We start from the raw sequence: 25,360 nt of genomic DNA, 5'->3' as shown, positions 1-25,360 counted from the left end.
CAAAGCTTCTTCAAATCAGAACTTAAGTAACCACCTAGTTCATTTAATAGGTCAGTGGATACATACTTAAGTGACCAACATATATCAATATATTGTTTCCTATCTATCATCTATCTATCTATCTATCTATCTATCTATCTATCTATCATCTATCTATCTAAAGAAGATTGACAGTAAATTACTCTGGCTTTCTATTTAAAGGCCCTAAGTCAAGCAATAACTTTTTTTTTTTTGAAACCCAAATCTCCTCATTAGTATTTTCTCTTGTGGTAATAAAAGATAGCTGCTTTTAGATGATTAGATAGAAGTGAAATAATTTGGAAAACAGCGCAAGATAAGTATGAGATTAAAATGGAGGTGAAACCAAACAACAAAAAAGAATTCCTCATATTCTAAACTTTAAGCTATAAAATGTGTTGTCAGCAGTAAATGTGAAGGTTATGAGTTACGTGATAAATTGATCAATTTGATTAGAATCAACAGAAGGTAACATTTTGAGACTAAATAACACTGCATATTGATCCCCAAACCACATTAGCCTCAACAGTCTCCACCATCTTTAATTTTACATTTCCTAATAGTTATTTTACAGTAGTTAGAGATCATTCATCTTGAAGTTCTAAAGCAACCTACTTTCATAGAATAAAAAATTAAAACCTAGGACATAACAGAATGTAACTGCCCCAATAAGGAGCTATTAATATTTATTTAGCTGTTGACTCATGATACTTTTTACCAATGAGTTGGGGGTATCTCTTTTTCTTACAAATGAAATCAGTAAAATTTTAGATAGATCTTTTGCTAATGTTTCCAAGTGAGAATTAGCAATACAATTCAAGAGGTAGAGACAAGTGTCTCCTCCTAAACACACACACACACACACACACACACACACACACACACACAACCCCCCAGGAAGTGGCCTCTATCACAATTTCAATTTTTCCAGAAGACACCCCTCTCATGTCTCCAGAGCTAGCATAGCATGTTCGCCGAACTCCCATGCCTTAGCTGGGTGGCTGTGTTTATGTTCAGTCTCCTCACTTGAAGAAGCACTGGCTTAGGAAACAGCTGTTCACAATTAAATGAATTACCATTTGTCAGCAGCGCTCTGAGGCCCAGAAGTTCTGTGTTCATGGAAGAGAAGGCTGCCAGACCACACTGCACTTTAGGATGTGTGTTCACTTACACTACCCATCTAGTTTGGTAAAGTGTCTTTCAAAGCAGTGAAATATCTTTGCAAAACTATTGCCACACAATTCACTAGTAGTTTCTTAACTTCAGAGCGTTTGTTCATCTTTTGTTTGAGAAAGTTTCCCCCTTAGATTTTGACACACCACTTAAAAAGGAAAGACAAACAGCAGAGAATAAAGTGTGTATAAGAAAGATCCGTGTGGTCCTCTAAGAATGAATAGTTAATGTGTGAAGCTAAAGTTCCTTGGTAGTAACCCTGCCAAATTTATGATTAGAATTCTATCCATTTAACCTCATGGTTAAAACATTTCTTTGCTGACATATATAGTCTGGATTAACTAACTCTGAAGGTTGTACGTTCTCACACAGAGCAAAATTCAGCCAGGAAGGGGATTAACCTGAAACTTGCCCGGTAACAGAAAAAAGTAAAAGTGTTTAAGTTACTGAGATAGTTATTTTTTTTTTCTTCTGGAAATTAAAAAAAAATATTATTTGGCCCTAGCCAGTTTTCTCAGTGCATAGAGCATTGGTCTGCAGACTAAAGGGTCCTGGGTTCCATTCTGGTCAAGGGCATGTACCTTGGTTGCCAGCTCCCTGCTCCCCCCTGCCCTGGTTGGGGCGAGTGTGGGAGGCGACCAATCAATCTGTCTTTCCCATTTCCTTCCACTCTCTCTAAAAGTTGATAGAAAAGTATCCTCGAGTGAGGATTAAATAAATAAATAAATAAATAAAATGATTTAGAAAATATTAATGTTTTTTAAATTAGCATTTTCAATTGAATTCTTCTCTCTAAATTATTTATCATCATTATTATTATAAATATAGTCAGTAACATTTTAAACACTAAATAAATAATCCAACGTGTAGAAAAACAACATGCATGAACATATTTTTTAAATTTAATTTTTCAATTGCAGTTTACATTCAATATTATTTTGTATTAATTTAAGATAAACAGCATAGTGGTGAGACAATCATATACTTTATGAAGTGTTCCCATGATTGTTATTACAATATTATTGACATTACTAGAGGCCTGGTGCACAAAATTCGTGCACAGGGCAGGCGGTGTGTGTGTCCATCAGCCTGGCCTGCACCCTCTCGCAATCCGGGACCCCTCAGGGGATGTCCGACTGCTGGTTGATGTCCTTGTGGGATCAGGTCTAAACCAGCAGTCGGACAACCCTCTTGCAATCTGGGACTGCTGGCTCCTAACCGCTCACCTTCCTGCCTCATCACCCCTAACCACTCTGCATGCCTGCCTGATTGCCCCTAACCACTCTGCCTGCCTGCTTAATCACCTCTAACCGCTTGCCTGCCTGCCTGATCACCCCTAACTGCTCTCCTGCCTGCCTGATCACCCCTAACCACCTCTGCCTTGGCCCTCACCGCTGGGCTAAGGTCATACAGAAGGTCATCTAGAAGGACGTCAGGAATGACATCTGGAAGGTCGTTTGGCTGTCCAGTCTAATTAGCATATTATGCTTTTATTATTAGAGATTCTCTATGCTGTACTTTACATCCCCATGACTATTTTGTAACTACCAATTTTGAATATATTTCTTAAAGCACTGTTTATAATAGATAACATTTAGAAAATTTAAATGTCCCATAAATGAATAGATAAAATAATGAGATTTGACCCAAATCCATTTTATGAAGGCTCTGAAGCAACATGAACTATGCTTATGCTTATGGTAAAATTATAAAAGAAAATTTAATGATATTTATAAAAAAATAAAAAGGATATAAAGCCAGATTATAAAGATTACATGTACTAATTTCAATTATACTTACTTCTATAGCTTTCAAAATCTTTATGATGTAGCTATAAGTTTATTAGTTTAATTTGAAGTAACATATTAAAAAGATTTGTTTTTATACCAAGGAAAGACTCTAAAAACCTTGCTGATAAAATCTAAAGGAAAGTAGAAAGGTTAGTTTCTTTAGAAACTATTGAGTTTAAATAAAAAATAGTTCCACGAATATCTTTTGAGCTCCATGATCCTGATCTCCAATTTGTTCAACATTTAAAGGTTTTGAATAAGCCTATACCATTCAAGTTATTCTTCTGTAACACTATCCCATCTTTTTTTCCCAATCGCTGTTTTTAGATTGCAAGAAATAAGCAAACAACTCTACAGCTAGCAAAGAAACATTATGGATAACCACAGATCTCTATAATATTTTTTGTTACCTGCAGAAGAACTAGCAAAAACTCCATTTGGCAAGTTCAAAGAGGGTTTATATTTACACAATTTTCCTACTAAGTCAAGTTTAAACTATAATACCTCCTTCAAGGACATCATATCTGGAACACTTGTAATTACAAATCTTAACAAGGTACATATTCTTTAGTTGCCAATGAAGAAAAGCAATAAATCTATTATGTAGATGAAGTGAATAAATCCATAAAAGTTACAAGTGAATAGCTTGCAAAAAGGAAATCTTATTATCTTATTTTATAGGAGCGTGAAAGGAAACTACAAACAGAAAATCACTTTTTAAGTTTTGGCAAATAGCTTAAATTCAGAACTAAAGCTTTCCTTTCTCTTTACTTTTGCAGCATTAAGCTATGCCTTTTCTTCTGGGATACAGTGTCATCCACACCCTCTCAAGCTGAGCCAGCAGTCCTAGTTGAACACAGACCTTCATCAGCAGGTATTTGTGAAGCTGCTGGGGTTCAGTAACACCCTGAGTACTCTAGACTAGTGCTTCTCTTCAATGTGCTTACTAACCACCTAGGGATGGAATTAAAACTGTGGATTCTAGTTCAGCAGGTGTAGAATGGAGGCTAAGGTGATGGAATTCTAAGAAGCTCCCAGGTGAAACCACACAACTGTTCCAGAGATTAATTTTTGACCAGCATTACTCCAGAGCACCAAAGGCAAATTGGCATGCCTTTGTGAGCGTGAAATTGACCAATGCCCAAGGTGAACCCTAGAGCACTTGGCTGGATTTGGATGGAGCAGCTGTGACTGAACTCTAGCTGCGGGCTGGTGTTGGGGGCACAAGGTTGCCTGAGGATAAAATGAAAACTTCAAGTATCCAGTTCAGTGGCTGGTACAAGGTAGGTGCTCAATAACTTTCTTCCTCTTCTTTCTATCAAAGTAATTTCTATGTGAGACTGTTAGGGAACATGACCGAATAACATTTCAGCATTTTATACTGATAAAGTCAAATGCTGATTAGAGAAGAAGCCAATGGACATAATGTATTGTGCAGAAGATGTTACTTAATAAATCTAAAATCAGTGTTCCTTTTGGAAGATTCACTCTAACAACAACAACAAAAAAAAGAAAAATCTAGAAAGATGAACTTTGCATAAAAGAAGTAACCAGAAGATCAAATGTGGTGGTAATGGGTTGGGTGGAGAGTCAGAAATGGACTATGAAGCAAAAGAAATAGGGCTAAGAAGGAAGATTGATGAGGCCACATGCCTTTTGTGAGGGAAAAGACCTTGAGGAATTCCCAGAGATGAGAATTCCTAAAAGACTTCAAAACAGGTATTACACGTTCAATTCTAAGTTACTTGCTATGCTGTAGACAAGTGGTTCTCAACCTTTCTAATGCCGCGACCCTTTAATACAGTTCCTCATGTTGTGGTGACCCCCAACCATAAAATTATTTTTGTTGCTACTTCATAACTGTAATTTTGCTACTGTTATGAATCGTAATGTAAATATCTGTGTTTTCCGATGGTCTTAGGTGACCCTGCTAGCAGTTCTCAACCTTTGGGTTGAGATCCACAGGTTGAGAACCGCTGCTGTAGAGCCTAAGACCATCGGAAAACACAGATATTTACATTACGATTCATAACAGTAGCAAAATTACAGTTATGAAGTAGCAATGAAAATAATTTTATGGTTGGGGGTCACCACAACATGAGGAACTGTATTAAAGGGTCGTGGCATTAGAAAGGTTGAGAACCACTGCAAAGGATATAAGTCCTCTCTATTGCTTCAGGGCAATGTGTGCTGGACACTTACCGCCTTGTGTAGGAAGCGCTTTAGGTTGTGGAGGATTCTCGGTGGTAATGTAATATGGAGAAAGGACAGTACGCGAAGAAGGCCAGACAAGAATGGCCCCTGGAGAATTCAGCAGGTCATTAGTGATAATCCACAATCCACAGAGATATTGGGAGAGATGAGGTCTTTTTCATAATGGGGGTAGAAGTCCTTAGGAACATTTAGGAAATTGACAGTTTACATAAAAAAGAAGGTACTGTTTGAGGCAGTAATTGTGGAAATATAGGAGACATACTGTGATCACATATCAACCAGAAGACTCGCTCCCTAGAATTCAGTTTAAATTTCAAACTATAGGGAGTAAGAGTCATTGTGGGATCTTGAGCAATAAGTAACATGAGCTCGGGGGTGCAGATAGTCACTTTGGCTAAACTAATGGGAAAGGCTTCAAAAAGCATAGTGATCAATCTTATTAGCACATTTTTTTCAAAAATCTTCTTAAAATTGGAATATCTCTCTAGCCCCCAAGAAAGTTTTTGCCTGAAATTTTATAACATGTGTTTAGAATAATTCAACTTTACAATTCATCTTTCCCCTTCATAGGATAGCTTCCTCACTTCCTGAAAAAGCTCCTTGAACATGGCAATTTCCCAATAGCATATTTTCCTAATGGAGATTGGAGAATATGTCATTTATTAATTAGGGAACATGAATTACACTGTCCAGATTGATATTGGCTTAACATTGAATTTCAAACAGGGGGTGGGGAACCTATCATATAAACCATGGCTCTCTTCTTTGATTGTATGCTTTGTTCTAACAGTGGATGATGAAAGTAATAATTTTAAGAGGCTGATGCTGATAGTAAAGACATACCTTTACTTGGAAGATGAAGCTAGATGTGATTAAATACCATATTATTGCTCAATGATTTTTAGGTTTTATAACTGTATATGTGTAGCTAGAAATACTACTTGTCTTTCCTCACTGAATTTTTTTTTCTTAAGCAAGTCTTATAAAAAGCAAGTTTGGAAAAGTTGAGGTTTCTTAGAAAAATAACCACATTGTGGTGGAACAAATTCTATCTCCATCTCTTGCTATCTAATTAAGGTACTGCCAGATTCCAGAGGAGAATCTGGAGTTGCTATTTCTCTTCTATAACATATGAGGGCAAGTTCAAGTACTTGGCTCCAGAACATAAAGCTCATGGTTTGGCCTAGTCTACCCTTCAAGCCTCATTTCCTATCCCTTCTTTCATTCAATAGTCTAAACTCACACTATAAATGACCGTTTCTCCAAACCACCCAGGCCTCTCATTTAGTTGCTACATGTACTGATCAGATTTCTTTTCTCCACTTGCCTGAAGCATCTTAACTTTTCTCTTAAAATCAGCTCCATGGCACCTATCCAGAATTCTTCGTTCTCTGAAAACCCCACAGGACTTTGTATTAGCTTTATTGTAGTATTTCCTTGATTATTTTGCTACAAATATGTTTCCCGCTGGTCTATGACTCCCATAATGTACCATGTATATTTTTAATTCTAGTGCTTAGTATATAATAATATATGCTCAAAAATATTTGGTGATTAAAAATTCACAACAGGGGAAAATAAGTTTGCAAAATATAAAGCCCTTCAAGATATATTTCCAGTGAATCCACAATAATTTTTAGTGAGTTAAGGCAGAGGGAAGATGTTGAGGGGCCTAGAAAGGTGGTACAAGAAATTAAGAGGTCATTTATAATCTCTAAAGCCAATTATTGCTTCAGGGCAATATTTTAAACAGCTTTCCTTTGCTTTAATTACACTCACAATATTCCCCAAATAAAGATAAGGAGGTCACATCTTTGTTGTGATTCTTTGAAACATCAGAATTCAATGGGTCTATCAACTGAACTCGGGGATATACTTTATTTTCCAGGCTTGGCACAGACATTCCTAGTTGAGATTAAAAGGCAAGATCAAGTTGACAAACAGCATGTATTTTCCTGGTGATGTACACATAGTGGTGGTTTTTTAAAGCCCACAACATTCTTTGACAGGCATCCTACAAAGAAGTAGAAATCTATGTTCCCTCCCCTTAGATCTAGGCTCTGTAACTGCTTGACTAAAAAGAACAGGGCAGATGATGCTATGTCAGTTTCTGTGTCCAGATCTTAAAAACGAGTAGCTTCCGTTTCCTGTTTCTTAGGCCACTTGCTGTAGGAACCCAGATACTTTGCATGAGAGAGCCCAAGCTGCCTTACGGAGAGGTCCGTGTGAACATAAACATGTAGTCAGCACCAATTTCCTGCCCTGTGAATGAGCCATGTGGAGAGTGGATACCTTCTCCACCCCTCGCTCAGCCCCAAACCCCTTGTAGTTCCTGGACTTGAAAAAAAAGTTCCTATGATATTTCTGCTCATGGTTTCTGTGTTTCTCCTGGACCTGAACTCAAGTTAATTATTAGTTGACTAATATAAAATACTAGTAGCCCGTTTGCACGAAGATTCGTGCAATAGACCTTCATTCACCTGGCTGCCTGCACCAGTTTTCTGCCAGCACCGGGGACCCAGGCCTTGGCTGTGGCCACCGCCTTCTGCCTTCTTTCAGGGTCCGGGCTTGGCCCCGGGCGGTGGCCTTGGGCTCGGCCGCACCCAGTGTCCCTGCGACCGATCGCAGGAGCCGACCCCCAGTGGTCTCCTTCGATCGGCACAGGCACCCCGCTGGCGCCCAAGGCCGGGAAAGCCTTGGGCGGCTTTCCCAGCCTTGAGGCTCGGCCGCACCCAGCAACGGTTTCCTGGTGGGAGTGGTTGATGGGCATGGCTTGGTTGGTGGGCGTGGCTTGGGCGTAGCGAAGGTGCGGTCAATTTGCATATTTGTCTATTATAAGGTAAGATGATATGTGATGCAGGTAAAAGGCAGAGAAGATTATTATTACTACCTTTGCAATCTATAGATATTCAGGCAAAATTTGGTTACCTGGCAATCATATTGACCTCTCATAAGGAAACTTTTACCCTCTTTCTCAGGACTGCAATACAGATGCATACACAACCTATTTAGAACAGACACTATTGCTTCAAGCAATTCCAAAAACTTTATATTTTCTTGTACTGTGGTAAAATATAAACAACAAGCTGGAATTTCATGGCATTCAACATACTGATACTGTCTTTAGCCTAAGAAAACTAAAATAGTAAGTAAAACTCCTCTAAAAATAAAACAAAATTTCTACTTGTATCTGCTTTCTCATATAATATATTCTAAAAATTATAAATATATTATGAATATATCTACATAGATATATTTCAAGTCAGTAGTTTCATAAACAAAGATAATTTAGTGGTAACAATTTATATGATTATTATGTATAAATTCATATAATTATTACACATTTTAAACTTATTCAGATGGTTAGATTTGAACTTGAGGTCAAGTGCCAATAGTAGTAGGAGTTTACCCCATAAAAGAACTCTTGCCCTGATGCTGATCTGAAAATTTGGATTCCTCTGCAAAGCTCATTGACAATTAACCAAAAACACTACATCATCAAAACAATGTTTATCCTTTCACTTATCTTTTACTATTTCCTGCCAAAACCATAAAGTATGTGTGTGGGTGTAAGAGAGAGAGAGAGAGAGAGAGAGAGAATATGAATCTGCTTGAAATGTTTACCTCTTTTGAGGGGTATTCAGCAGTAGGTAAGTTTTGGATTCCTTTTGCATTGTAATTCATCTCCTTCATCAATCTGTAGATGAATTTGTTTCCCTAACAGTGAATATTTAACAATGCTCATTTTTCAAATGCTCTGTGAAACAATCCTCACAATTCATGTGCAGTAATTATAGAGTGTTGATGCTAATTTGCAGAGGGCACTAATGAAGTGTCATACTTCTGGGACCATAACCTAAAACTCAGTGCTCTCTAAGACTGCTGAGGCCCAAAGGATCCATCTTAGAACTTTCATTCATAGAACCTTAGGAAAACAACATGCCCCAAACCCACCTTCTTTTTTTTGTAATCCCTCAGTAGTCTTGCTTGAGTATTACCATTTACACAAGTAATGATTTATACCATCAGAGATGGGTCTATCTTTCCCCAGCTATGCCCTTCCAGAGAGACGGACAGTCCTTGAGGAGGAAGATAGAGGCGGCATTGTGCTAGAACACTCTGAGGTGACCTAACTGACAAGGAATCTACCACAAGTCCCAGCAGTGAGCATTTATTTATCTTTTTCTTGCAAAGGCAAAAGGTTGCACACTTTCTAAGAGTGAGCTTCACAAAAGCAAAGCAAGACTGAAATGTACCACATTTTTGACCACCCAGAGAGGAAATGATCATGGAGAAGAGCTCAGAGGAAATGTGTTATTGATGAAGTGTCAATGAATCATAGATATGTAGATGAAATTTTCCTGAAACTACACGATCTTCAAATATAAGGAACACGACTTGAGCTGAAATATGTTTTGGATTTAGGAAACCTCTGCTTAGGAGGGAACTAATTGGAAACACCTGAACCATACATGCCACTTCCTCATGTGTTTCTATTACAGATCTTTGCGGGAAGGAGGTTGGGAGGGAAGTCTGTCACGGGTGAGATTGTTTATTGGCTATGGTTAACAGAGCCCTTTCAGTTGTATGTTTATATTCCCAATGTGAACACGATAATCACAAATGGAGACAGCTGGAAGAAATTATAAACCGTTGAATAAGTTAACTTTTATTATACACTCTCAGATGCCCTTGTAGTCTCCTCACACCACCATGACTACACAGTTTCTATAGTAACCATGAAAAAGCCAGAACAGCCTACACAATTTAGCCAACATGTGATTCAAAGATCATACTTAATGGTTTAAAGTGGCATAAGGTGTTACTGACAGTTTTTTGAAAATGTGCAAGTCTACTCTGAAGTGTCCAAAGAAGAGAAATACTGTGATCAGTGTGACCTGGTGACTGGAAAATATTTAAGCTACATCATTATGCAGGAATTAATGTGAATCCCTTTTATATAAAACCAGAATGTTTATGACAAATTATTTTGTCAAGAAACACATGTATTCTCAGGTGCTTTGGATTGGCATATGACTTTTTTTTATTATTTCAAAAATAATAATTAGATGTTACTGAGATTTTTCCTTCTATTTTAACTATTTTTTAAAGTATGCAATTCAGGAGCATTAAGTACATTCACAATATTGTGTAACCATCATCATTTGCTATAACCAGTACCTTTTCATCATCCTGAAAAGAGATTAAACAATGACTCCCTATTCTACCTTCCCCTAGACCCTAGTAAATTCTATTATACTTTCCATTTCTATAAATTTGCCTATTCTGGGTACCTCAGAGAAATGGAATCATAGAATATTTCTTCTTTTTGTGTCTGGCTTATTTCACTTAGTATAATGTTTTCAAGCATAATCCATGTTGTAGCATATATTAGAATTTTACTTTTTATTGGATGAATAATCTGTTATCTGTATCTACCAGATTTAAAAAATCCATTCATCTGTTGTTGAACACTTGGGTTGTTACCACTGTTTGGCTGCTCTGCATAATGTTGATATGAACATTGGTATACAAGTATATATTTGAGTCCCTTGACACATGATATTTTTAAAAAGAAAGTATCTTTAGCTCTTGGTGTTTCTTTGTATTAAAATAAAACTCAGTGGTCACTATTGATTTTGGGGTTAATTTGCTTTTCTTTATTTTTAAAAACAGATATTGGGGGGAAATCCTTACTTTCCTCACTCCTCACATTTCAAGACTGTATATTCCGAATCTTCTTGCATATGCTATTTAATACACATATATCAACTAAAAATAAATTACATTAAATTATGCAGGGTTACAAGGTATAGAAAGCATTTGTTCTCAGAAACTGAACAATCATACCTTCTGACTTCAGTAAGGGTCAATAAAAAAAATGAGCATATTTTGTTATTTTCTCAAATTCTATACTCTTTATAGGTATAGAGTAAGCTAAAAATGAGAATGCTCTGTGTTTTTTTTTAAAGGAACTCTATCAGATTATTAATTAAAACATTCTTGGCCTTTTGGTGTTCATTTCCTATCTATGGGGAAAATCCCGTGTACCTACTATCACAAACTGGAAGATGAGATTATCTTGGTTGGATTTGAGGTTTAAAAACTCCCAACTAGTTACTCAAATAGAAACTTCACTTATTGCCAGTCATCAGGAAGCTAAATTAATCCATGTGTTAAGGGGACAGACTCAAATTGTAGTGAATCAACAGACCATAAGATTTAAAATTCCTGAAACAGGTGCTTTTGGAAAGTGCATCTGCAGAAATGACAGAAGTTGTAGACCAACAGTTGGGCAGGGTATAAAAGACTGAAATTATTGATTGGGGAACCTCGTGTGCATAAAATGAAGACTGTGTTGTTTTGCTTTTGACCAATGTTTTTCTTTTTTAACAGCTGAAAAAACACACACACACACACACACACACACACACACACACACACACAAAAACAAATGTTTTACCTTGTCCACAAACTCTATCATCTTCTTTAAGAAATGGTTATAGTAAAGTCCTGAGGAATTATCTTTTCTAAAAGAAACCACTTTCTTGTTTGCTACTGGCTTCCTGTCCTATGTGGTGAAGGCTGGCTATAATATGTCAGGCATCCTTATGTTCTCTATACTTGGGTATCATTGTCCTGAACAACAACAAAAAAATGGCAATGGAATAATGCACACTGTTAATATGGTGAAATTGTATTGTTATAGCAGTATAAAGTAGAGATGTTCAGAGTCTTTCCATCACACTTATCTTAAACTAAGACTTGGAAACAGCAAATCTTGAACATACTCATAGATGCAGAACAATAACAGGAGGGAGAAAATTATTTTTGTGATATCGCAACTTTTGCCAAGATGAAAGAATTATTAATTTTTTAAAATCCTTCTCACTCAATTCTGAAAGATGTGCACTTGTTTAGGTTACAGTTTTAATGGTGATTTATTATGTGCAGAGCTCTTTCACTCCTGTGCATAATGTATATTTCTGGTCTTAAATATGAAGATCAATATGGTTCTGAGGCAACCAGTTCAATGACCAATTTCTAAATGTTCACACCCTTCATTTCTTTCTTTTTAAACTTATTTCTATCTCCCTACCAGCCTCCCCTTTGGCAGACATCATCTTGTACTCTATATCTATGGGTCTATTTCTAAAAATTGATGAGAGAGAGAGAGAGAGAGAGAGAGAGAGAGAGAGAGAGAGAGAGAAGGGAGAGAGAGAGAGAAATATCGATTGGTTGCCTCTTGCCTAGGTATGTGCCCTGAGCAGAAATCGAACCTGCCACCTTCTGGTGTACAAGACAACACTACAACCAACTAAGCCACATTGGCCAGGGCTCTATTTCTATTTTGTTTATGAATTTGTTCATTTTTAGATTCCACATATAACTAAAATTATACAGTATTTGTCTTTTTCTGTCTGTTATATTTCACTTAGCATAATACCATCTAGGTCCACCCATGTTGTCACAAATGGCAAGATTTCATTCTTTATTATTGCTGAATAATATCCCATTGTATATGTATATACAGGGTATCCCTCAAAATGTATACATGCTTTGAATAATTATAAAGGCAATGTTTATTAAAATACATTTTATTTTCAAAATTGAGCTATCAGCTGTTAAAGTGTGTATGCATTTTTTGGGACACACTGTATATTGTAGCTTTGCAGTATAGTTTGATATCAAGGTGTGTTATACTTCTCAATTTGTTTTTTCTCCAGATTTATTTGGCTATTCAGAGTCTTTTGCAGTTCCATATAAATTGTAGGATTTGGTATTTTAATTTTTAGAAGAATGCCATTGGTATTTTACTAGGGGTTGAAGTGAATTTGTATATTGCTTTAGGTAGTGAGGTCATTTTAACAATATTAATTCTTTCAATCCATGAGCAAGGTTTATCCTTCCCTTTTTTTTCTTTTTTTTTTTTTGTATCTTCTTCAATTTCTTTCTTCAATATCCTATCATTTTCAGAGTATAGATCTTTCACCTCTTTGGCTGAATTGATTCCTATATATTTTATTCTTTTTGATACAATTATAAATGGGATTATTTTCTTAATTTATCCTTCTGATCATACTTAATTGGTTTATAGAAACACACCAGATTTCTGCATATTGATTCTGTATTCTGCAACATTACTGAATTCACTTATTAGTTCTAATAGGTTGTTTATTTTGGTGAAAACTTTAGGGTTTTATATATATAGTATTAGGCCATCTGCAAATAATGAGAGCTTTACTTCTTCCTTTTTAATTTGGTTGCCTTTTTCTTGTATGACTGCTGTGGGTAGGACTTCCAATTCTATGTTGAATAGAAGTGGTGATAGTAGGCATTCTTGTCTTGTTCCTCATCTTAGAGGAAAAGCTTTCAGCACTTTATTAGGAGTGTCAAATACAAGGGGTGGTTCCTAGGTAGATGAACTTTTACTGACTATGAATTTAATATCTGGTGTTTGCAATTTTGGTGCATTCTTAGCAGTATGCAATTGCATACACTTAAGGACAGTGGCGATGATATGTCCCAAGTCCCATTCTTCCCTGTTCTTTCTTTCCTCTTTATAATCTATCCTCGATTTCTCATTGTTTCCTAGCAAGCCTGAGAATTCGTATGACAGGTAGCAGACACAAAGGGAAACTACCTAGATTTTCCAGAGTTCTCTGACTCTAACTTGTGGAAAGTTCTGTTTCTGCAGCATTCCATGGCATCACTTACCTACGCTGTGCATTACTCACATAGCAGAGCTCCCACAATTCCTTGGTACTGAGTAGAGAGAGGATATGAGAGCTGTGACTCCAAGTACAGCTACATGGTTTTAATCAGTTGAAGCACAGAAATGTGAGGAGCAGTCAAATATCCCAGAGATTGAACTTAGATTTTTTTTTTTTTTGTACCAATGACTGGCACTCTGTTAAATTAGCAATTTTGGAAATAGGATCTGAATATACACTGAGTGGCCAGATTATTATGATCTCTGAACGCATAATAATCTTGCCACTCAGTATATATATATATATATATATATATATATATATATATATACTTATTAATTCTACACACACACACACACACACACACACACATATATATATATATATATATTAGAGGCCCCATGCATTAATTCGTGCATGGGTGGGGTCTGGCCAGCCTGACCAGGGGGAGGGGACCTGGGCAGTTGGCCGGCCTGCCTGCTGGTCGAACTCCTGGTTGAGGGGACAATTTGCATATTAGCCTTTTATTATATAGGATATACATGGAGTGGCCAGATTATTATGCATTCAGAGATCAAAATAATCTGGCCACTCAGTGTATTTTGCTGTTTCGAGTAGTCTTAAGATTTTCATGGTAGCCAAGTGGGTCTTTTTTTGGTGCGTCAATAAAAATATCTTTTCTAGCCCTACTTCTAAATGTGTGGTGTTCTTCCTTTTAGGCAAGTCGTGAATGGAGCAATAAAGACAAAGACAAGCAAATGCCAATACTTGATGGACAGAGTGGAATGGAGAGCATTGGCTTTAACCTAGAATTCTAGTCTTAATGCTGCCATTTACTATCTGACTTTAGTTTAGTCACTGAGTATTGCTGAGCTAGCATCTTCAAGCATAAAATGGAGATAATGTCAGCCTTATCTACCCCATAAGCTCAAACAAGATCATGTGAAAACCGTGAAATGCTACACAAGTGTATAGCATTACAAGTTACCAACAAATGGTCATGAATTCCAATGAGAACCAAATGAGGACTTAATCTCTGAACAATTTTCCATGAACAGACACACCAGCCTCAGGAGCTGACAGCAATACAGAAGTTGTTTACTGACAGATGAAGTAAAATTTTGCTCCTAGTAAAGGCTGAGGAAATATTCTGAGGGCACATTGATGGTCAATCCTAAAGATACCACCAGATGGGGATGGAAGCTCTCAGAAGACAGAAGTAAGTCATTTCAAGAAGCCTGAAACTTTTCAAAACAGGGTGGGTTACAAAAAAAAAAAAAAAAAAAAAAAAATCAAACCTACCAACAAATCTCCCACACAGGGGATCAATGAACAAATTTGTGACCACAGTAGTTAAGCAAAGTAATGATGGAGGATACCAACAAAAGCTAAAACTCTTTGCCAAAATTGTTATTCAATACTTAGTGAGAGGATTAAAAATATCTTTCCAACCTAAACCAACAACAACAAAAGTCCTTGTTTTGTATACAATAAAATGACCCCTTCCCAACTCATATCTAGGTTAGGTATTTGGTACTTTCCCTTATGATTACAGAAAGTGAAGGGTAATTGAATTGCGGAAGTGCTGGTTGCTAATGTCTGTGGCAGATTTCACATACCATACTTGACATTTCAACTACACCCTGTTTAGGGCTATACTGGAGGAAACGGGTACCAGTGCAGATACAACTTTAACCTCTGGGAGATTATATCAGTAGGGCCAAGGCTGGATTTTCTCTTTGTAGTTAAAACATGTTGGGGTTTGCTTTGACTCTGTGGTTGATTACCAGGTGAATTTTAGTAACTTGTCTCTACAGACTTCAGTTTCTTTTGCTCTAGAAACAGGTGGTTGGAATAAATCCCTTTATAGTCCTAATATCCTATTAAGAAGTGTCTGAGATGCCCTGGCTGGTGTGGTTCAGTTGGTTGAATGTTGTCCCATGCATCGAGAGGTTGCCGGTTCGATACCTGATCAGGGCACGTGCCTGGGTTGCAGGCTCAATCCCCAGTAGGGGTGTACAGGAAACAGCCAATAGCCAATCTCTCTCTCTCTCTCTCTCTCTCTCTCTCTCTCTCTCTCTCTCTCTTCTCTCTCTCTCTCTCGCCCTCCCTCCCTCCCTTCCTCTCTCTGAAATAAATAAAAACATAATAAACAAAAAGAAGTGTCTGAGAAAAAAGCTTCTCAGAAGAATGGGGAGTTTGTAACCATTTTTAGGAAGTTGGAAGTTAAAGAATAACGATGCTATAGAAATGGAGAGAATGAACTTGTAAAAAAGCAGGTGACCTTCGGAAAATAGAAGATGATGATTAGGAAAAACTCTAGAAAGAGATGAGCCAAAAGAAATTAGACATCTGAGCAATCTGAGAAAAACTGAAAGGTTGGTACACAGATGTAGGTGTTAGGGACCATTAAAAGATCAGCAGGCTGTGTGGAGCATTAAAATTAAATCATTTGTGCCAGCAGAGTCTAGGATACTAACAAGTTAGAGATTAGATAGCTGTAGCTTTATTCTTAAACCAAGGAATGAACTAAAGCCTAGTCAGAAAAAGGAGCAAGAAAACATAAAATATATCAGTCATGGACTAGGGCAGCAAAAAATGTCAACTAGAGGAGGATACTCTCCCAAAGGAATCCTCGACCAAAATATCACCTTGTCATCAGCTCTTTGGGAAAGAGTTTCAACACACCCCTTGTAAAATGGAAAGCCATTGAGATCTTCCTCAATTACTTAGATGTTGATATTATCATAAAAAAAATGATGAGGCCATGTTGGAAGTGACTAGTTAAACGCTAGAAGGCCATTAATCAACGAAATAGCAGAAGCCAAAGTTCCTAACTTTCCTTTCATTGCCATTTAAAAGATACATAACTACAGAGCATCTGCAGTCTCTCTAACCAGAATAATTTCTATTATGCTATAAGTAATCTGTTGCTCATGGGAATTAAAATGTATTGGCATAGTTGCAGAATTGTGTTTTTGAGTATTTAAAGGGACTCTGGATTTCAATCACTCTTACTTATCCATCAACAAGGACAGAATGAGAATATAGGGCAAAAAGGAAAGACATGCCATTTCCTTATTTCGCAGCCTTAGAAAGTTTGTCATACAACAGGGAAGACAAAAACTGGCTCCAAAAGCAACATAAACTGATGAACAAAACAGAACCAGAGACAAGAAAACTTGGAACAGACTGACAGAGGTCAGATGGGAGGAGCATGTGGGAGGGGGCGAGGAGGGGACTGGATGCAAGAAGGTGAAGAGATTAGCCAAAGAACATATATTCAGAGGCAATGGACACAGACAACAGTGTGGTGATAGCCAGAGGGAGGGGGAGCAGGGGCTGGGTGGTGGTAGTAAAGTGGTGGATAGGGTCCCGGGTTCAATTCCAGCCAAGGGCACATGCCCGGGTTGCGGGCTCGATTCCCGGTGTGGGGTGTGCAGGAGGCAGCCAATCAATAATTCTCATCATTGATGTTTCCAGTTCTCTCTTCCTCTCAGAAATCAACTTTTTTTAAAAAAAGAACATTATTTCATGGTAACTTAAACCAAGTAGCAAGTTTTCAATGAGCTATTACAAAAACATATTTCAAGACATAAGTATCCATCAGGAAAGTATATTTTAAAAACTGAGGTTGCAGAATAATTTTTACCAGCAAATTTTCTCTAATGCTTTCTACTTTCTACACTTACAGCTGCCATAATGATGAAGTAGCTAGTGGAGGGAGGTAGAGGATCTGGCTGCATCAGGAGGGCTGCAGGAGATGGTGTGTAGACAGGAGCAGATGCTGCTGAGCCTGCCGCGTTAGCCACTCCACCCTGGTGATGAATGAGGTGACAGAGATGGTGGCCTCCTCACCTCTATATACTTAAGCAAGGATTGAAAGTCACTTCGTTTAAATGTAATTTCTACATAGAAGACGAGTGTATCAAACAGAAATAACGCTCAATCAAATGTTCCCAAGTACAAATTACTTCTACCCCAGAAATGAGATGCTGTTTTATTCCTGTAAAAATAAAAACCAAGAAAGCAAAATAATATCTTAAGTACAGACAGCAATGAGCTTCTCTGGAAAAAAAACAAGCACACACAAAACAAAGAACAACTACAATCAAAGCTTCTCAGCCATACCTAATCCTTTCTTTGTCTCTGCAACTCAGAGGAAGAATTACCAAGGTGAACTGTCAGTATTGGATTACAAAGAAACAATTAACGAGAAGCTGGATGTGAGAATGTGAACTGCAAGGAAGATGAACAAGAAATGCAAAGTGTTTCTGGTTAGCACAGTTATTCCTTAGCCACTACTAAGTTTCCGAATCCAATGAGTCAGGATGCTGTTTGGCACATGACGGTGTAAACTTTCTGAATAGTAAGTTATGGGCCTGGAATATAGGTAGGCTGCCAAGATACTTTCCTTACCACAGGCAGTGCCTTAGATATAGGAAAAATCTAGCCCATCACTTCCCATCTTCCAGAGCAATTTGTTGGCATGAAACAGACCTTGTAAATATTTTATGTTTGTCCTTCCAGACTGACTGGCCTGAGGAAGAAGGCTTTGAATCACACCCTGAAAACCTGTTCTACAGCAAAGTACTATAAAGTTAATAACACTTATAAAATTTCCCATCTATAATTTCCTGAAATTTAACGACAGGATTCGTAGTAGTGGTAGTGTTTGTTTCAATGTCAGAGGGTGGGTGATGGCAATTTCTTGCATTATTTGAGCTGGAGACATTCAAACCTAGTAACATTAATGTGGGCACTCTGACTCCCTGAACAATATTTCTTACTTGTGTGATGAAATGGCTCATTAATTATATACATATACATTTCTATAAATGAGATTATCATCTTTTATAACTAAAGGGCAATTAATTTAAAATGTTTCTGTTTTATAATGTTGAAATGTCTCGAAATAAAAGATCCAATCATAAAGGACTAATATCTTGGAATTCTTTGTATGAGCATTAAAGACACCTATATTACAGCTTCAAGAAGACATATCAATGGTTTTCACTTGTCTATTCTTTATCAAAAGAAATGTCTTCAGAAATATAAGATATTATAATTTAAAATTTCTGAAAGCAACAGAATAATAAAATCACTACCCTTAAATACATGGTGCAATATAATTTTCCTTTATAAAAAAAGTTCCTAATATTTTTGATGCTATTATTTGATAACAAAATAATGGGCAGAAACCCCTGGCAGTTTGAAGTGCTTCTTCAAGTCATTATTTTCTATTCAATCTGTTTGTAAGAGGTCTAAGTAATTGGTCTTTTCTTTTCTAAGGTTAGTCCATTTTTTTTTTGTTTAACATTTCTATATATCAATTCATACAATGTCTAGTTACAACATTAACTAAAAATCTACCCAGTCATAAAGATGTAACATACAATATTCCAAATTCTTAATCTGATAAGTTTAATAATGCAATACGGGTATAACCATCAATACACAGAACAGATACAATAATATGGAGGACACATAAAAAATTGATTTCAAACTTGTATTTATTTCCTTTGTTACCAGTATGGATTGGGAACGTTGTTATGGGGAAAAAATACTTTGATCCCAGGAGCAGATAAGCCAGTTTCTATTGAAGTGTGATGAGGAACTGACCACAGTCTCTTTAATGTAAAATTCCTTAATTGTGACCTGGAGAGAGAGCTTACATTGATGAGATTTTAAATGTTTCATTCCTACATAATGCTATCTATGTTCTAGTTTCATTGATTCTCTAACAGGTTAGCTTTTGTAGTGTGGCTCAGCAACCCTCAGATACAAAGGAACATTATTTTCATTACTATAATGACAATGGCATGGAAGACAGTAGCAACAGTAGAGTCCACAATTAAAATGAATCTCACTGCAGGGTACACTATGGATCACAGATGACAAGCAAAGTATATTAGACCATGTGCAAGTAAAGTGCACCAAACAGTGCACACACCCCAGGGTTAGTTTAAAACAATGTCTGTAGAATACTACCTTCTGACTAGTTTCTGTCATTTAACTTGAATTATAGAAGAAGGCTGAGAACGTTATCAAAAGACCAATCTCAGCAAGAGGAAAGTGCATTCTCTCTAGGTCTAGGAACAATCATGGCAACACAATGCAAACCCCTCTGCTTTGTGAAAGGTCTCCACCCTTCCCAAGAGCTACTCTTTCCTACTGTGGCCAGTGCTTTGGCTCTGTGCACTAGTACCTCCAAGTGCATGCTACACTCCATCAGAAATAACTTTCTTGCCCTAGCCTGTGTGAGCATTGACCTGTGCACTGAAGGGTCCCAGGTTCAATTCCAGGTCAAGGGCATGTGCCTCAGAGGCAGGCTCCATCCCTGACCCTAGTCGGAGAGTGTGCGAGAGGCAATAATCGATGTATCTCTTCCACACATTGATGTTTCTCTCTCTTTGTATCTCCAACTCCCTTCCACTCTCTCTGCAAATCAATGGAAAAATATCCTCAGGTGAGGATTAACAAAAAAACTAAAACTAAAAATAATAACTTTATTTTTTCAAATTCTTGTGAAAAATTTCAAACATACACAAAATATGAAAGAATAATATAACCAAATCTGTATACCTATCATCCAGATTCAAGAATTAGTATTTTGCCATATTTGTATCATCTACCTATGCTTATATCACTAAACTACTAGACACTAAGTACAGATATCTGTATGAATCTAAGAACCACCAATATAACTACAACACAATCAGCACACCTAAGAAAAGAACACGACTCATTGATCTCCAATATTCAGTCTATATTTAAATTTACCTAACTGACTTTAAAATGCCCTTCCTGGCTGAGATTTTTGTTTTCTTCTTAACCAGTAGCCTATTAAGTGAAACTAAATGGTAGTGTGATCCTGTGTGGGCCATCTGGTTCAGACACAACTTAACGACAGCTTACACAGGGTATTTCTCTCTCTCTTAACAATCTGGAGAAGTGCCAACACGGGCCATGTAGAATGTCTTTTTCATCCTCAACACATGGCCTCAACTCTGGGTTGAAAGATGGCAACTCCAGCTCCTGTTATTGGGGTACGGAGGAGACACAGGGGCACATGCACCCAGGGGCATGATCAGATGCTATAAACATGATTTCTGTTCACATTCCACAGAATGTAGATATAATCCTACCTAACTGCAGGAGAGACTGAGAAAAACAGGCCTCATTCTTTTTTTTAAATATATATTTTATTGATTTTTTACAGAGAGGAAGGGAGAGGGATAGAGAGTTAGAAACATCGATGAGAGAGAAACATTGATCAGCTGCCTTCTGCACACTCCCTACTGGGGATGTGCCCGCAATCAAGGTACATGCCCTTGACAGGATCTAACCTGGGACCCTTTAGTCCACAGGCCGATGCTCTATCTACTGAGCCAAACCAGTTAGGCCGTTAGGGCAACAGGCCTCATTCTTGTCAGTCATGTGTCTAAGTGTCCCTGGGCCTGTGGGCCTTGTGTCTAAGGAACAATGACTTAGGGGCAGTAATTAGCCACTTCTGCCACAGATGTCCCTGGCAATGACTGAGCTATGATGAACTCTATTAAAATTAATTTCCAATACTATAACAATAGGCTCAGACTTATTTCAGGTAAGGCTATTTTTCTCATTTGCTAAATAAGCCTCGTATTATTAATATTCATTTTGAGTTCATTGATCTACAGGGTGTCCCAAAAATATATACACACAACTTAATTATAAAGGCAGTGTTTATTAAAATCTATTTCATTTTCAAAATCAAATAGAATCCAGAATGACCAGCTATTCAAGTGTGTATACATTTTTCTGGGGACACCCTATATTTTTTAGGTTTTCTTTCTCCTTCCTCTTCAGGGTATAAGCTGTCAGTGCTCATTACTATCACCGTGCTGTCTTCTCTTTCTAATTTTCCTTTTCTTGTCATCAAGTTTCTAAAAGTAAACTTTTACTCAAGTATAATATACATGCAGAAAAGATCACAAGTCATAATTACGCAGCATGATGAAAACAGTGATTCATGTAAACACCACTCAGGTCAAGAAAGAAAACATTGTCAGTGTTCTAGAAGCAGTTTTTGTGTAACCTCCAACGGCTGCTTCCTTCCCTCTCTCAGAGATAACTACTATTCTGACCTTTAACACCATGGTTTTGTATGTTTTTAAATTTTATATAAATGGAAACATACAATATGCAATTCTTTTTGCTTGGCATTTTTCACTCAATATTATTCTTATATGAGTCATTGATGTAGCAGTAGTTAATTCATTTTCATTGCTTACAAGATTGTATTACTATATCATAATTTATTTATCCATTATACCGCTGACAAACAATTGGTTGCTTCTAGTTTTTGGCTATTACAAATACAGTGGCTATGATCATTATTGTATTTGTCTTTTGGTATGCATATGTACATATTTTTTAGTCATATATAATTCCTGGGAATGGAATTGCTGGATTATGGGGTAATGGGATATTCATATATTCATTTTCTGGCCTTATTTCACTCAGACTTCTAGTACAGTGCTGAGCAGAAGTCATCATAAGGAGAATCCTCTTGATCTGGATCTCAAGGGGGAAAATGTTCACTACAGGACCATTAAATATGATAGTTTGCTTTAGGACTTTTGTAGATACTATTTGTCAGATTAAGGAAATTCTTTCAAATACTAATTTTCTAAGGTTCTCTCCTTATGGATGGGTATTAAATTTTATCAAATGCTTTCTCTATATCCATTTAGACAGTCATATCATTTTCCTTTTTATTCTAAGATGATTAATTTAATTGATTAATTTTCAAAGCTTAAACCAACTTTGCATTCCTTAAATAAACCCACTTTTTTGTGATATATTATCTCAAAAAAACCCCATGTATCAAAGAAGAATATATTGAAAATTAGAATATATTTTATACTGAATGATAATAAAAGTATGCTATATATCATGAACATGACAATTGTATACTATTCTTTTAGTATCTATCCTAGATTCCAACATGCATATCCTTGATTTACTGAAGTCTAATATAAATTATTACTTTTACAACTTATTGAAAAAGTCATGAAATGTAGAGTACTTTAACTCCATTTACTCCCCTCTGAACTTTTGTGCTATTACTGTTGTTATGGGTTAAACTATGTCCACCCTAAATATATTTTGAAGTCCTAACCTCTTGAACAGTAAATGTGATTTTATTTGGAAATTGGGTCTTTGCAGATGTAATCCAGTTAAGATGAGATCATACAAAATTAGGGTGGGCCCTAACCCAGTGACTGGCATCCTTATAAAAAGAGGAATAATATTAGCAGTCAGCAGCTGTGCATCGCTGCAGGTTGCCCAGGACCAAACCAGAGAGGGTCGGACCTGCATTACTACCATTTGTCCACCATCCAGAACTGAAATATCATTGCTGACATGTACACATAAGGAACTGTTTGACATTGAAATTGGGACTCAAAAGAACTGTTGGCCCAGAAAGAAACTCACTACAGATTGATTCATTTGCCTCTCAGCATAACCATTATTGCTTGTCTCATTTTCGGTTCTTATAAGTGTATTTCTAGTAGCACATGATCTCACTCATCTAGGGGAAATGATGAACAACATAAACTGATGAACAAGAACAGACCCGGAGACAGGGAAGCATCGATCAGACTGTCGGACCTCAGAGGGAAGGTAGGGGAGGGTGGGGGTAAGGGGGTGAGATCAACCAAAGGACTTGTGTGCATGCATATGAGCCTAACCAGTGGTCACGGACAACAGGGGTGTGGGGGCATGATTGGGGAGGGGTTTGGGATGGGAATGGGGGGATGAGGACAAATATGTGATACCTTAATCAATAAAGAAATTTAAATAAATAAATAAATAAAATAAAAAGAGGGATATATGAACACACAAACCAGAAGGCCATGTGAACATGGAGGTAGAAATTATAGTGATGCATCTACAAAACCACGAAAAACCATGGAATGCTGGCAACTACTAGAAACTGAGAACAGGCAAGAACCTTCAGAGAGGGGGTGGTCCTGCTGACACCCTTTTTTCCCCCCCAGGTATCTAGTCTCCAGAAATGTGAGACAATACATTTCTGTTATTTTAAGCCACCAAGTTTGTGGTACTTTTTCACAGTAGCCCTGGGAAACTAATTTAAATATGTTTTTATTGATTTGTTAGGAAGGGAGAGGGAGAGAGAAACATCAATGAGAGAGAAACATTGATTGGCTACCTCCTACACACCCTGTACTGTGGATTGAGCCCACAACCCAGGCATGTGCCCTAACTGGGAATCAAACCAGCGACCTCTTGGTGCATGGTAGATTGCTCAGTCTACTGAGTTATACTGGATGGGCGAGGGTTGTCATGAATGTAAAGTTCTATATAAATTGTAAAACCTGCAAGACAATATTAATATTATTTTGTACAGTAAATATTCATTTATGCTTTTCTATGCTTTGACTCTGCATTTCTCTTCACATCTTCCATTATGTCTGTGCATCCTTCTAGGGTAATTTCCTTTCTACCTTTCTACTTGAAACATTTCTTCAGTGTGACTTGGTTGTTGAATTCTTAGTTTTTGTTTGCCTGAAAGTGTCTTGGTTCACTTTTTATTTTATTAAAAAAAATAAAAATATATAAATATATAATTGATTTTAGAGAGAGGAAGAAAGATAGCATTGATTGACTGCCACTGGGGACCTAGCCCACAACCGGAGCATGTGCCCTGACCCGGAATGGAACCATGACCTCCTGGTTCATGATCCAACGCTTAACCTCTGAGCCACACTAGCTGGGCTCACTTTCATTTTTTGAAGTATATTTTTGCTTTTTATAGAACTCTAGGATAGTAGTTCTCTTAGCACATGAGCACACTGAAGATACCATTCTACTGATTTCTGATTTCTATTATTTGGTTTTCTGAAGTTTGTTATAATATGCATTAGTGTGGTTTCCTTGAAATATGCTGCCTGAGATTTATTCTTCTTGATTCTATGGCTTGATGTCTTTTTGTCATTATTTCTTAAATATTATTTCTGCCCCAATCTCTCTGTCACCTGTCCTTTGGGAGTCAAATTACAATTCTACAGAACCAATTTGCCACCAATCTCTTTTCCTAACCTGCTTTGGTCTTCCTTTTCTTTTCTTTTCTCTATTCCCCCGCCCCCCCGCCTTTCTTTTCTCCTAGATTTTAGAATAATTCTCACTCCACTTCATTTTCAATACTGCTTCCAAAATTCTCTTTAAAAGACAGATCTAACTCTATGAGTTGCCTGCTTGAAAACCTGCAGTGTCTCCTTTTCTGCCTGTGCTTCATCAGACATGTGTTAAACAACTATTATGTGATATGCATTATATTTATTGTCATTTATGTGATTAAAAACACATCAATTATACATTTCATGGATCCATTTATAGAGAATTAAAATATAAAAATGAGAACCAGAATGACTTATTCCAATT

At 37.0% G+C, this 25,360-nt stretch overlaps 1 protein-coding gene across 6 annotated transcripts in view; it reads right to left on the bottom strand.

The window, feature by feature from the left end:
• The window catches only part of LMNTD1 (lamin tail domain containing 1), a 69,631-nt gene that overhangs the window by 25,379 nt on the left and 18,892 nt on the right, over window positions 1-25,360 (bottom strand). Inside the window, exon 8 of one of the 6 annotated variants that reach the window (XM_054719211.1) lies at window positions 11,717-11,834. The exons of 4 other annotated variants lie outside the window; for them this stretch is intronic. The gene's annotated coding sequence lies outside the window, so the exon portion shown is untranslated. Of the gene's footprint in view, window positions 1-11,716; window positions 11,835-19,404; window positions 19,568-25,360 lie in introns of those variants that run through there. One more of the 6 variants, XM_054719209.1, reaches the window with a different exon arrangement.

This window comes from Eptesicus fuscus, chromosome 7, assembly GCF_027574615.1.
Source record: "Eptesicus fuscus isolate TK198812 chromosome 7, DD_ASM_mEF_20220401, whole genome shotgun sequence".
NCBI classification, from domain to species: Eukaryota; Metazoa; Chordata; class Mammalia; order Chiroptera; family Vespertilionidae; genus Eptesicus; species Eptesicus fuscus.
Note: the sequence above shows the minus strand (reverse complement) of the source record. Positions and strands in the feature narration are given on the sequence as shown.